Consider the following 14117-nt stretch of genomic DNA (forward strand, 5'->3'; position numbering starts at 1 on the left):
TTTTCTATTTCTTGGACGCCTCTGTTGTAAATGCCTACTGTCTTTATAAAATGTTACCACTTGATAATAAACCTTCGGCGAAAGACTTTAGACGGAATATTATAGATGGATTAGTTGCACATACTTTGGTGTCACTTCATTCAAGAAGAAAAAATATTGGTCCTGCTATCCAAATTAAGAAGTCCAAACCCTTTGTTCCGGATGAGATACGACTATGTTCAGTTGCTCATCAACCAGTCAGAAGTTCCAGAAGACGGTGTGGATTATGCAGTTCGAAAGCCAAGCCTGTCCGTACTGACTGGCAATGCTCAACCTGTCAAGTTCCACTTTGTTTAGGTAAAGAAAAACAGTGTTTTCAAATTTTTCATAATGTTAATGGTAATTAATAAGAATAACAAATAAGCAAGACCTATTTTTTCATTAAAGAGCAAATACAATATTTTTGTTTTTTTTGTTCAACCGTCGCGGTGGACTAAAATATGAACCACCTAAATTTGAAAAAATTACAATGTGTGTTTCAAAAAATGCATCAATTACCTTGTTTACATATAACAAGGACCTAATATATCATAATGTTTCTTCTGATTTGTAGAAGAAAAGTTGTTGCTCCAGTTAGTATATATTTTTGGTTTATTTTCTGCGCCGGTAAGAGAGAGGTACAGAAGAAAATGTCCCTTTCCAACTCGACCGATTCGAGAACTAAAAATAGTTAGAGCATCCTCGCCTAATTTACTACAGGACGACATATAATGGGATGTGGGAATCCAGCCCTGTAACAAACCCAAAATTTAAACCTACTCAAAAGTGCAGAAACGGAGAATTTGAACTGCCCGATTATTTATACAATGGTACGTAAGTTTTCTACTGATAATATTACAATGGTATAATCATAATTTATTTAAGAATTTTAGAGCATTTACCAATAAGTCACATTAAGTGGAAAAATCTGCAAGATTTGAAAAAATTTTGTGGGCCCGAGGCGCAGAATTATTTTTCCAATATTCCACATTCAATAAATTAAAATACCTGAAGCCTCTCTGACTCGAAATTAGTTTATAGTATCATGCAGGGTAAGTTTTCTATTTAAAAACAAAAAAAAATAATAAAAAATCCTGTTTTTTAATAGATGAAGCATGCAAGTATTTTGCTGAAAACACCATTACTTGAGTGTTCACTTAATGACATGGCGCCTTCTTAGAATGTCGCGCATGGACATGGCGCGTTTTTCCATTTTTTTTATGACGTCAAGTGAAAGAATGTTGTTTTTGTAAACCACGCTACATGCTACATTAAAATCTACCTAATAGGTGCTACTACAAATGCTGAGTCGTCATTTCTACCCTAGTTCAAAAATCTAGTTAAAATTTAAACAAGACTGTAAGGAATTAAAACCTTTAAACTGGTTTTTCTCGAAATCGATTTTTTTGACAAAGCGCCTTTTTCCCCTGTGGTCTTCATATGTAAACCTACTAACCATTTATTATAATGTCTTCGTATGTACACATGTAACTTTAAAATTTGTATTAGGCTAAACGATATATTTTTATTTTTGTTAAAAATTTAGCGAAATATTAAGCGCACGAGGCATGCAAGGTCGCACCAGGATGCACCTAGTGCATCGTATCGTCGATGAGTCACCACCACCTGCTTTACAGAAATATGAAAAACAGGCGAGGAACAATAACAAACTACGTCAGCCGATCAATCGGGTATAAAATACGCCGATTTCAGCAGTATTGGATGAGTGTGAACCAATCGACAGTAGTGCGACAAGTCCTTAGCTTATGTATTCATGTAAGTACAATTAGTAAGAGAAATACCTAATAAGTTGAATTATTAACTTTTAGTGTGTTGGATTATGGCTGTATTATACGGATCCACTTATAAATGTTTGGTCAATAGACTTAAGTGTTTAATAGAAAACTCGATAGTGTTTGATTCCATCCTTAAAACTGAGATCCCGGCGCGACGTTTAACGTCGTGAGTCAGTTTAATTGATGAACCCAGAAGGGCTCATAAATTAAACGTGAAAATATGAATTGCGATGTGTGTTGTAAAGCTACAAACGCTTATAATATAATTTTTTCTTGTTATTGGGAGAAGAAAACCAAAATAATAACGACAGCGCCTTAGAAGACGAAATAGGACAAGATGTCGTAAGTGAGACGTATAGCTGTTGCACTAATAATCCAAATATTGACGTGACATTAAGAATAAAGGAAGTGAATGATTTCTATGAAGCTCCAGTTGACAAGCGTGTCCAAAATATTACTGGAGTTGTTAATCAACGCGATAAGGATTGGTGGTTATGGAATCATGCTGTACGACACCATGAATCAATAGTGTTCTGTAATTTCCATTATGTTCTTGAGATAAGATCTATAAATTTAATTATGAATATTTGCATTGAATGTCATGAAGGTTTTGTTGATGAGTTTTACAAAAAAGTTGCTTATCACTACAAGGGAGTGTCTTTTTTGCTAGTGCATGAACATGACTTTTTTCATATGAATTGCGATGTGTGTTGTAAAGATACAAATGCTTATAATTTAAATTTTTCTTGTTATTGGGAGAAGAAAACCAAAATAATAACGACAGCGCCTTAGAAGACGAAATAGGAGAAGATGTCGTAAGTGAGACGTATAGCTGTTACACTTATAATCCAAATATTGACGTAACATTAAGAATAAAGGAAGTGAATGATTTCTATGAAGCTCCAGTTGACAAGCATGTCCAAAATATTACTGGAGTTGTTAATCAACGCGATAAGGATTGGTGGTTATGGAATCATGCTGTACGACACCATGAATCAATAGTGTTCTGTAATTCCCATTATGTTCTTGAGATAAGATCTATAAATTTAATTATGAATATTTGCATTGAATGTCATGAAGGTTTTGTTGATGAGTTTTACAAAAAAGTTGCTTATCACTACAAGGGAGTGTCTTTTTTGCTAGTGCATGAACATGACTTTTTTCATATGAATTGCGATGTGTGTTGTAAAGCTACAAACGTTTATAATTTAAATTGTTCTTGTTATTGGGAGAAGAAAACCAAAATAATAACGACAGCGCCTTAAAAGACGAAATAGGAGAAGATGTCGTAAGTGAGACGTATAGGTGTTGCACTTATAATCCAAATATTGACGTGACATTAAGAATAAAGGAAGTGAATGATTTCTATGAAGCTCCAGTTGACAAGCGTGTCCAAAATATTACTGGAGTTGTTAATCAACGCGATAAGGATTGGTGGTTATGGAATCATGCTGTACGACACCATGAATCAATAGTGTTCTGTAATTTCCATTATGTTCTTGAGATAAGATCTATAAATTTAATTATGAATATTTGCATTGAATGTCATGAAGGTTTTGTTGATGAGTTTTACAAAAAAGTTGCTTATCACTACAAGGGAGTGTCTTTTTTGCTAGTGCATGAACATGACTTTTTTCATATGAATTGCGATGTGTGTTGTAAAGATACAAATGCTTATAATTTAAATTTTTCTTGTTATTGGGAGAAGAAAACCAAAATAATAACGACAGCGCCTTAGAAGACGAAATAGGAGAAGATGTCGTAAGTGAGACGTATAGCTGTTACACTTATAATCCAAATATTGACGTAACATTAAGAATAAAGGAAGTGAATGATTTCTATGAAGCTCCAGTTGACAAGCATGTCCAAAATATTACTGGAGTTGTTAATCAACGCGATAAGGATTGGTGGTTATGGAATCATGCTGTACGACACCATGAATCAATAGTGTTCTGTAATTCCCATTATGTTCTTGAGATAAGATCTATAAATTTAATTATGAATATTTGCATTGAATGTCATGAAGGTTTTGTTGATGAGTTTTACAAAAAAGTTGCTTATCACTACAAGGGAGTGTCTTTTTTGCTAGTGCATGAACATGACTTTTTTCATATGAATTGCGATGTGTGTTGTAAAGATACAAATGCTTATAATTTAAATTTTTCTTGTTATTGGGAGAAGAAAACCAAAATAATAACGACAGCGCCTTAGAAGACGAAATAGGAGAAGATGTCGTAAGTGAGACGTATAGCTGTTACACTTATAATCCAAATATTGACGTGACATTAAGAATAAAGGAAGTGAATGATTTCTATGAAGCTCCAGTTGACAAGCATGTCCAAAATATTACTGGAGTTGTTAATCAACGCAATAAGGATTGGTGGTTATGGAATCGTGCTGTACGACACCATGAATCAATAGTGTTTTGTAATTTCCATTATGTTCTTGAGATAAGATCTATAAATTTAATTATGAATATTTGCATTGAATGTTATGAACGTTTTGTTGATGAGTTTTACAAAAAAGTTGCTTATCACTACAAGGGAGTGTCTTTTTTGCTAGTGCATGAACATGACTTTTTTCATATGAATTGCGATGTGTGTTGTAAAGCTACAAACGTTTATAATTTAAATTGTTCTTGTTATTGGGAGAAGAAAACCAAAATAATAACGACAGCGCCTTAAAAGACGAAATAGGAGAAGATGTCGTAAGTGAGACGTATAGGTGTTGCACTTATAATCCAAATATTGACGTGACATTAAGAATAAAGGAAGTGAATGATTTCTATGAAGCTCCAGTTGACAAGCGTGTCCAAAATATTACTGGAGTTGTTAATCAACGCGATAAGGATTGGTGGTTATGGAATCATGCTGTACGACACCATGAATCAATAGTGTTCTGTAATTTCCATTATGTTCTTGAGATAAGATCTATAAATTTAATTATGAATATTTGCATTGAATGTCATGAAGGTTTTGTTGATGAGTTTTACAAAAAAGTTGCTTATCACTACAAGGGAGTGTCTTTTTTGCTAGTGCATGAACATGACTTTTTTCATATGAATTGCGATGTGTGTTGTAAAGATACAAATGCTTATAATTTAAATTTTTCTTGTTATTGGGAGAAGAAAACCAACATAATAACGACAGCGCCTTAGAAGACGAAATAGGAGAAGATGTCGTAAGTGAGACGTATAGCTGTTGCACTTATAATCCAAATATTGACGTGACATTAAAAATAAAGGATGTGAATGATTTCTATGAAGCTCCAGTTGACAAGCGTGTCCAAAATATTACTGGAGTTGTTAATTAACGTGATAAGGATTGGTGGTTATGGAATCGTGCTGTACTACACCATGAATCAATAGTGTTTTGTAATTTCCATTATGTTCTTGAGATAAGATCTATAAATTTAATTATGAATATTTGCATTGAATGCCATGAAGGTTTTGTTGATGAGTTTTACAAAAAAGTTGCTTATCACTACAAGGGAGTGTCTTTTTTGTTAGTGCATGAACATGACTTTTTCCGTATGATTTGCGATGTGTGTTGTAAAGCTACAAACGCTTATAATTTAAATTTTTCTTGTAATTGGGGCAACAATATACATAAACGTTTAGAAATGATAAAATTATGGGGAGCACGAGAAGAATAAATGTGTTTTTTATACTTTTGGTTCTTTATTTTCCATAAAACCTTTTATCGTCACATGAATTTAACGCTAATGTGTCTCTGAAATATTTGATAAATATAGTGTATAAACATATAAATAGTGCGATGTTAATTACATTTCCCATTCGTTCTAGTAACATGGCTCTGTTACATCCAACTTTTTTAATTCTCACTGCAATAATCAACAATGTTCTATACGTGTATCAACCTAAAAAGAATCCTGATGTATACGTGTGTTTCGAAAATTGATAGTAAAAGAAGTAATAAAACTAAAGACCAAAGCAGTAATCTAAAATTCGCTTGTAAATAATCATTAGAACTTAAAGAACATTATATTGATAAATTAAATGATAAATTTGATTCGATTTGCCACCTTACTGGTCACGATGACGTCAAAAGGTTTAGACGCGAATTATTCGACGGTGTTTCATATGCTATCAAATGGCTTTTTGGAATTCCTGATGCCGATGATGCAATATTTTACACAGAAACCATTAAAACCGTAGCTCAACAAAATCACGACATGCAGTTATTGATGAAACAACAAGCTCACGTAATGTCTGACGCCATTAGTGATTATAATAAAACTGCATCTACTCTCCAATTAACGAACAAAGACTTAATGAAAATTGTCGTGGAACGCACTCTCTCCGAGGTCACCACGTCCTAGAGACAGAAAATCCCGGCAATCTGATTGGCCCGATACGCGGCGGTGCGGCGGTAGGCAACCGAGCGATGGCGTGACATGCGGGGTTCTTAGCGAGTCAGTCGGGTTAGGAAAAATAGCGGAAAAAGAGGTGGGCAAAATAAAAAGTGGTCGTCGCCTTCTTTTTGGATTCAATAACGGTTGTAGCCGTGTATTGATATTTTTCCATTTTGCCATAGACAAGCGTGTAATTCTTGTCTGAAACTTGAACAAGTTGCAGCTTGTTCAGGGTGAGCAAAAGTTAAATTTCGTCGTTCTCGTTCCGATAGCCTTCCAAGGACGACTTTTAACCGTGTGTTTCGGAGCTGGCAATTTTCGTTGGTGTCGACAAGTTGTGATCCGGTCGGGACGTTGTTTTAAAAATAAAACCGTTTTGGTGAACAACCGCGTCGGACTCCAAAAGCAGTTTTACCTAGTAAGTTTTAGGTTAAGTTTTTATGTAAAAATCTTCTAGCCCTGTCCTGTTGGCACTTTTGTTAAGGGCGGGAGTTTAGTAGCTAAGGTTGTTGAGTTAGGTTAAGTGTTAGGTTTGACGATTTCCCAACCTTGTTTTAGTTTAAGTTAGGTTATTAGTTAGGGTAATAATTTAGTTTCTCTGATTAAACGTTCAAACTCGAAACTTGGGGGCTTATTCTTTCAATCCTTGGAGGCTTGAGGAGAATCAGAAAGCTCTGGGTATATATATTTCATTTTGTTAGTTTGTCGGTATCTAAAATTAAAAAGTTAAAAGCAGAAAAACCGACTGGCATCCCTCTCACTTTTTTTTAATGTTGGAAGACATGGAAATATCCGAGCCAGACGTATTAGACTGGAATGTCCTGGGGCTTGAAGATACTCTCAGGGCATCGAACCTGACGAATCCTGGGGCAACCCAGGAGGACCCGCCAGTGGCGCTACAGGGGCAAGAGCGTCAATTAAACGACAAAAATATGTTAAAGTTCAATAATTTCTCTAAAAATACTGTAAAAAGAATCAACTCCTTAACTTACAGTCAAACGGTTACTGATCATCTCAGCTTAATTAGTCAATTATGCAATGAACTAAACGAAGAATTTGATGTAATGATAGCATCAATCTTATTTTCAAAGCAAAATATATTGCATCCAAACATAATTACCCCAAGGCACGCACTTAAGGTATGAGTTGACAAAATTAAAATTAGTATCAAATTTGGAATTACCTTATGATTTACACGACTTTGATAATTTTGAGTTTATAGTTTCTTCCAAACAGTTTAAAAAGCAGATTGGTCCAACACGTTAAACCATGTCTACTTCACCAGCAGTTAGTGATTGTGCAGAAGCTTTAGAAGAATTGTGCAACGTTGTTACATCACCAGAAGTGCCGATAAATAGTGAAACAGAAGCAGACTTAGAAACTGGTGAAGATGTCGTAAGTGATAGATATCGTTGCTGCGAATTTTACCCCAGTAATGAAATTTTAAAGAAAATCAAAGAAATAAATAATTTCTATGAAGCACCCGAAGATATGCGTGTACAAAATGGAACTGGAAAAATTACTGAAGCACAAGAAAATTGGTGGTTGTGGAATCGTCCAACACAACACCATACCATGTTATCATTTTGCAATTATTACTATTCAGCTATGATAGAATCAAATGGAACCAGTGGCGGATACGGCCACCGGGACACCGGGCATTTGCCCGGTGGGCCGGCCACAATTTGACTCGAATGGGCCGATCAACGATTTGAACTTTGTTCTGCAATGGTAGCCCAAAAACGCAAAAAAAACTTTAATCCGTATGTACAAAAATTAAACTCTTAGAAGTGGAGAAATCTCTCGCTGGGATAAATAAAAGGGCTAAACTGATTAAAGTCGCATCGTTTCTATTGGGACTATTTGGAGCGTACCGCCGGCGCTGTTAAAAAAACGCCGAAATTCGCAATATTACAGAACTTATAAAAGACGCCGACAAAAAGCGGCGTAAAAGGTGCCGGCACGCGCGGCATTATCAAATAGTCAAATGCGAGCACAATACTTACTCTGAAGCCAAAATAACTGTGTGATTTTAGAGGATAAAAAGGGGTTTTGTTTTTAGTGTTTTCAGTAGTTCTTTATAAGTCGTCCCGAGTCGTCGTGAGTCGTGACATAATTACCTACTCGTAACAGTGCTATATGGTTTGAAAATTAAAAGACCTACGTTCAAAAGTTTTTATGCAGGTAATTAAAATGATGTTAGAATATTCTAGTGTACCTATTTTTGGATTTTTTTTTATACTTAGGATGGATAAACGTAAACTGCTTAAGGGAGGTGCCCAGAAAATACGGGAAAAAAAGCAAAAGCTGATGCAGGAATCAGCAAAACACTGCTCAAAAATTACCGATATCTACAATAACATTTCAAAACCCAACGCCGTCAAACCAGTTCATGATATTTCATCGACTCCAGATGAAGCTACGACTATTGCGAATTGTACGTCAGAAGCCTCAACATCCACACCATCAGAAATTACAAACATTTGCACCTCCGACGAGAGTAAAAATTCAACAAAGTCAGAATCATCAGAAAACATTTTACAATCGAGTGACTTCACTTATTTACCGGATTCTTACTTTCTGCGACCGAGCTTAAATGACCAACAAGACTTTATTAGTAAACATCCTTGCCAACCACCAGTATCCAAAGATTTACCATTTCTGCCCCATCAAGTCTTTACTCGCCCGAATGGGTCTAGTAGGAAATGGTTAAGCTTCTGCAAAGAGAAAAATGGTTTATTTTGTTTTATTTGCTTATTGTATTCCGACAGTACTAATCAGAGCCCGTTTGTGACTGGAGGAATGAGTGACTGGCGCAATACAATACAACGCATAAACGAACATGAAAATAGTAGGATACATAATAAATGTACAGAAGCCCATATAATCAACGTAAAACGCAGACATTTATAGTACTTTGTGGGCTGAAAAATCGACTCTACGCCAGAAAAATGCAAATGACCGCAGAAGAATTTTAGAAATAGTTATTGACGTTGTAAAATTTATAGGGAAAAGGGGTATAGCATTTAGAAGTCACCGAAATGAAAATGCCAACAGCTTAAAAGACGTGACTCTCGATCACGGAAATTTTTTGGAGACTACTTCTTTCGAAGTATGAACCAGTTCTTCAAAGACATCTTAGTGTTATAACGAAGTATGCAGATTGCCAACGTAAAGGAAGTACCGTAACATTGCTATCTAAAACCACGATAGATTATGTTATACGAAGTATTAAGACTGTTATGAGACGAATGATTTTAGCGGAGATTTGTGAAACAAATTTTTTTTCTCTTCAAATTGATACAACCACAGATATAAATCAAATGGATCAGTGTTCAGTAATTATTAGATACATATACAGGGATAACATATATGAAAGAGTACTAGGACTTTTGTCCTGTACAGACTCCACAGGACTAGGAATGTGTAATTTAATTACAAATTTCTTAGAAGGTATACACGTAGATATTAAGAAATGTATTGGTAATTCAACAGATGGCGCTGCTAACATGCGTGGTATATACAATGGATTTACAAAATGGTTAAGCGAAAAATCACCCAAACAAATCCATGTATGGTGTTACGCTCATGCTCTCAACTTAGTGCTAGTTGATTCTACCACAACCGTTCTAGAAGGATTTTCTATGTTTTCCTTAATTCACGAGTGTGGAAAGTTTTTCAAGGAATCCTATCAGCGAATGGACGTTTGGAGATTGATTAACGAAAAAACTAAATTTAGAAAACTTCATCTTATAGGGGATACTAGATGGAGTTCAAAGTACGCTGCCCTTCGTACGTTCCAAACAAATATTTGGAACTTTTGATGATAGAAGTAATTGTTTGTATGTAGAAGTAATTCTTGCTTTAAACACTATTGTCTCTTCTGATAAATTTAATGCATCAGTACGACAAAAAGCAAAATCTATTCTGGATAAAATGCTTTCTTTCAAAATTATTTTGACTGCCCATATACATTTAAAAATATTTCGTTATACAGAACCGGTAACCAAATATCTCCAAAGTTCAGGGTTAGATTACCTCCTTGCGTTTAACATGATTTTGCAGGCAACAAGCTCGTTAAAATCAATTTCTCGACAATTCAATTCGATCTTAGACTCGTCAAAAGCTTTTGTACTTGAATGCAACAACTCCTTAGAAAATGCCAATTGCGACTTAATTATAGAAGATAAACTACCTGCTGCAAGAATTCGGAAAATGAATGACGAAAATTGTTCTGATTACAGCTTTTCTTGTCCTACGAAACAGTTTGAAGTTTCGGTGTACAATGCAATAATGGACACTACAATCTCTTCTCTTGAATCTAGATTCAAAGAGCATATGAAATTGTATGAAGAAATATCTATCCTCGACCCTAAAAACTTTTCAAAGCCATTGTCACCCAACTCGTTTGATTATTTAGGGGAATTATTAAGCCACTATGCACAGATAGATATTCAGGATCTTCGAGAAGAATTTAAGGATTTAGTCAGCAAATGGGAGACACTTAAAAATTCTGAAGACGACCAAAAACACGTAGAAGAAGATTCTGACTCAGAACCAGAAGCAAGCAGTGAGACTTTATTTAGACATTCTAAATCCGCCAAACCCAACTGCGACTTTTGTAGAAATTGCGTACGTTGTGTTTACAAATTGCTAACGAAGTTCAATTTATATAGTAGCGCCTACAGCAATTTTTTATGGCATACGCCTTTGTGCTGACGTTGTCAACAACGCAAGTACAATGCGAAAGAACATTACATTACAACAACGAGATTAAGAAGTACTATGAAACAGGACAATTTAAAATCGTTAATATTGTTAAACATGGAAAAGGAAACCTTAGCAAAAACCACAGTGCAAGACATAATTGCGGAAATATGCAATATAGCTCCTGGCATAAAAAATTATTTAAACGGGTAAAATAATACCTGTTGTTGTGTCCCATAAATTGTTTTAACATGTTAGAATATTATTATTAGTAGTCTTAGTTTGTTTAGTCTTCAGCTAAACATATATCTTAATGTTATATAATCAGGGTAATTAAGGACAATCATAGTTTATAGATCTTTTAACATTTCATAATTACAATTAGTAAGCAAAACGATAATTGTTTAACTATATTCAAAACAGCGTAACATAGCGTTCTATATTATTTAACAGTGGTTGCAATAATTATAGTTCAGCAGCCACCAAACTGTTTATAAATTGTTTACAAATGATGACTGTAACAACCATGTCAAAACCATAGAGTTTAATTGTTTCTGAGCCACTGGTATGTTTAATAGTTTAGTAAGATTGTTAGTTACATGCGTAGGATTAAATCAGTATTGAAATGGCACTCAAGACTCTCAATAACTCTACCCACCCAATCTAAACCTTCAACCTCCTCAATATTAAACATGGTCCTTCGAGTCTAAAATAATTAATCAGTAACCTATGTTAGCCACAGAACAAAAAATCTAATCAAGTAATATTCGGCCGCGAGTTGCGTATACAAATCGATAACTCAGTGCAGATCGCGTATACAAGTGCAGATAACAAGTAAAGTGAAGTGATTCATTCAGTGCAAGTGAAGAGTTTAATCTCAACACAAAAATGGAAACCGTTAACAAATTAAGCAAAGCTCAAGAGGTATTAGGACAAGAGATCAAACGCATTCACACCAATATAAAGAAAGACCCATTAAACAGAAAAACCCTACACCATGCACCTAAGTGGTGTAAGCAACCTTTACTCGGTTCATTTCGTCTTGGCAGCGGTTTTGACGTAGGTCAGGGTAACGCTTGTATCAGCGTGCGGTCGCATATTATTGATGCATTTGTTTCGACCTAATACATTATGCTGGTATTCAAAAATATCCAACACTTAAATAAAACGAAAACTCGTTATTTTAATCTGTCTATCCCCCCATTATCACATACCCCTGACATTTATATTTATTCAAGTATTTACTTGTTCGGCACCTACGGCATTTCCCGATATATTTAACGTCCCTCGTATTTTTTGTTTAAGTATGCCATTTTAATTATATCATTTTGCTCATTGTAGGCAAATAACTTGTAACACGCGCGCTTAGATAATCATTTTACACACTTTTGGCGTAACTGCGGAAAATTAGACTAATATCCGTTCGTGAATCTTTCAATTGGCCATTAAATTCAGACGCGGATAAGAGAATAAAAATCCCTGAGCTCAGTAACTTCAAATTTAGGTACAACTCGGTATGTGAAGTTTGTACCCAACAAACGTAATATTTTCACTTCAACAAAATTATTACTTTGTATACAAAGTGTTACAATCTTTATGTCAGTTAGGGATAGACGGTGCCTTATTATCGTTTATTTATTTCACTTATACAGCACTGCATTCACAGCAGTTTTGTCATTTTATGGACGAAGCGGTCCTTTATTTTTTCGTCTCCAGTCACTTTCTCTGTGAGCGTGAGTGACCGAAGTTGTTTCCACTACAGCGAAATTTTCGTTTTTCCCTTTGTTTTTCCAGTTTGTGTTTAAATAGTCATGGGCGGTAAGTTGATCTGTGCTCTTTAGCTCATTACTCGTAGGGTATGTAACCTCACGTTTTTTTTTCCTATTTCATAGACAATTCACCTCCACGCTTCACCCCAACACCGGACAGTGCGCGCGTGCGTGGCGTATCGCCGCCCTACGTGTCTTGGGCTGCCGTTGCAGCTCGTATGACAGGACGGGAATCTCAACTCAGCAACCCGTGGGGGTCCCCTGACCCGTCCAGACCAGCGACACCCCCGGCCAAAGCCGATGAGCCTGCTACGGGGAACGGGACTGCCCCGCCGCAGCCCGCTGATAGGGAGGTTCCTGCCCCTAGGCATGGAGCCATCATCATAATTAGTGGTGCCAATTGCACCATTAATTTCAATTATTATTAAGTTTTTTTTTTATAATATATATATATATATTTTAATATATTCTTTAGTTGTTCAAAGTTGTCACTTTCGTGTGTCTTTCCCATCTTGTCCTCTTATAAAGGCGTGCATTCTGGGGTCCAGGGATCATAATAGGGTAATATTCTGCTTACGTGCACAACTTCTCTTTTTGCTTTATCTGATCTGCCCTTCTGTATCTCATAGTCCACGTCTGACTTCTTTCGTCTTATATAATAAGGTCCGAACCACCTAAGCAGTAATTTTTCACTTTTCCCAACTTTCCTTATCGGGGTGAAAACTTTCACTTGGTCACCCTCATTAAATTCGATATGCCGATGTTACAATCATAACGAAGTTTATCTATGTTTTGTCGTCTTTTTATGTTTTCAGCAGCAAAATTACGTATTGCCAGACTAGTTTCCCTAATTTGATTGCTATCAAGAGATTCAGTATGCGGCATAATGTTCGCTTCAGTTGGTAAAACAGGTTCTCGTCCATATACTAACATAAAGGGCGAGAACTGCGTGCTGTCTTGCTTCGCTGAATTATAGGCAAAAGTTACATGTGGTAAGTATTGGTCCCAATTTGACTGATTTGTGTTGGTGTACATTGCCAACATATTTGCAAGAGTCTTATTAAATCGCTCCGTAAGACCATTTGTTGCTGGGTGATATGCCGTTGTAAATTGACTTGTAGTGCCCATTTCTTTCAATAGATTTGTCACCAATTCTGATTGAAACACTTTTCCTCTGTCACTTAATAACTCCTTAGGCGCTCCATGTCTCGTAATTATTTTTTCCAAAATAAATTTTGCTACGGGCCCTGCTTTTCCACTCGGTAACGCCTCAGTTTCTGCCCAACGTGTTGCATAGTCTGTTGCTACCACTATCATGGTTTTTACCATTGCTACTTCGGCGGAAAGGGCCTAAAAGGTCAATTCCCACCTTTTCAATGGTGTTCCGACAGGAATTGGTTGTAAAAATCCTATCGGCTTTTGATTTTGCTGACCTTTCCTAGCTTGACAATCT

The 14117-nt window shown here is 35.8% G+C and overlaps 1 long non-coding RNA gene across 1 annotated transcript; it reads left to right on the top strand.

Moving 5' to 3' along the window:
* The first annotated feature begins 669 nt into the window (after window positions 1–669).
* Window positions 670–1320, top strand: LOC145734903 (uncharacterized). Its single transcript, XR_014179547.1, has 2 exons — window positions 670–1070; window positions 1127–1320. It is a non-coding gene; the product is annotated as an uncharacterized LOC145734903 (long non-coding RNA).
* The last annotated feature ends 12797 nt before the right edge of the window (window positions 1321–14117 follow it).

This window comes from Ips typographus, linkage group LG10 (genome assembly GCF_016097725.1).
Source record: "Ips typographus isolate SLU linkage group LG10, UJ_Ityp_2.0, whole genome shotgun sequence".
NCBI classification, from domain to species: Eukaryota; Metazoa; Arthropoda; class Insecta; order Coleoptera; family Curculionidae; genus Ips; species Ips typographus.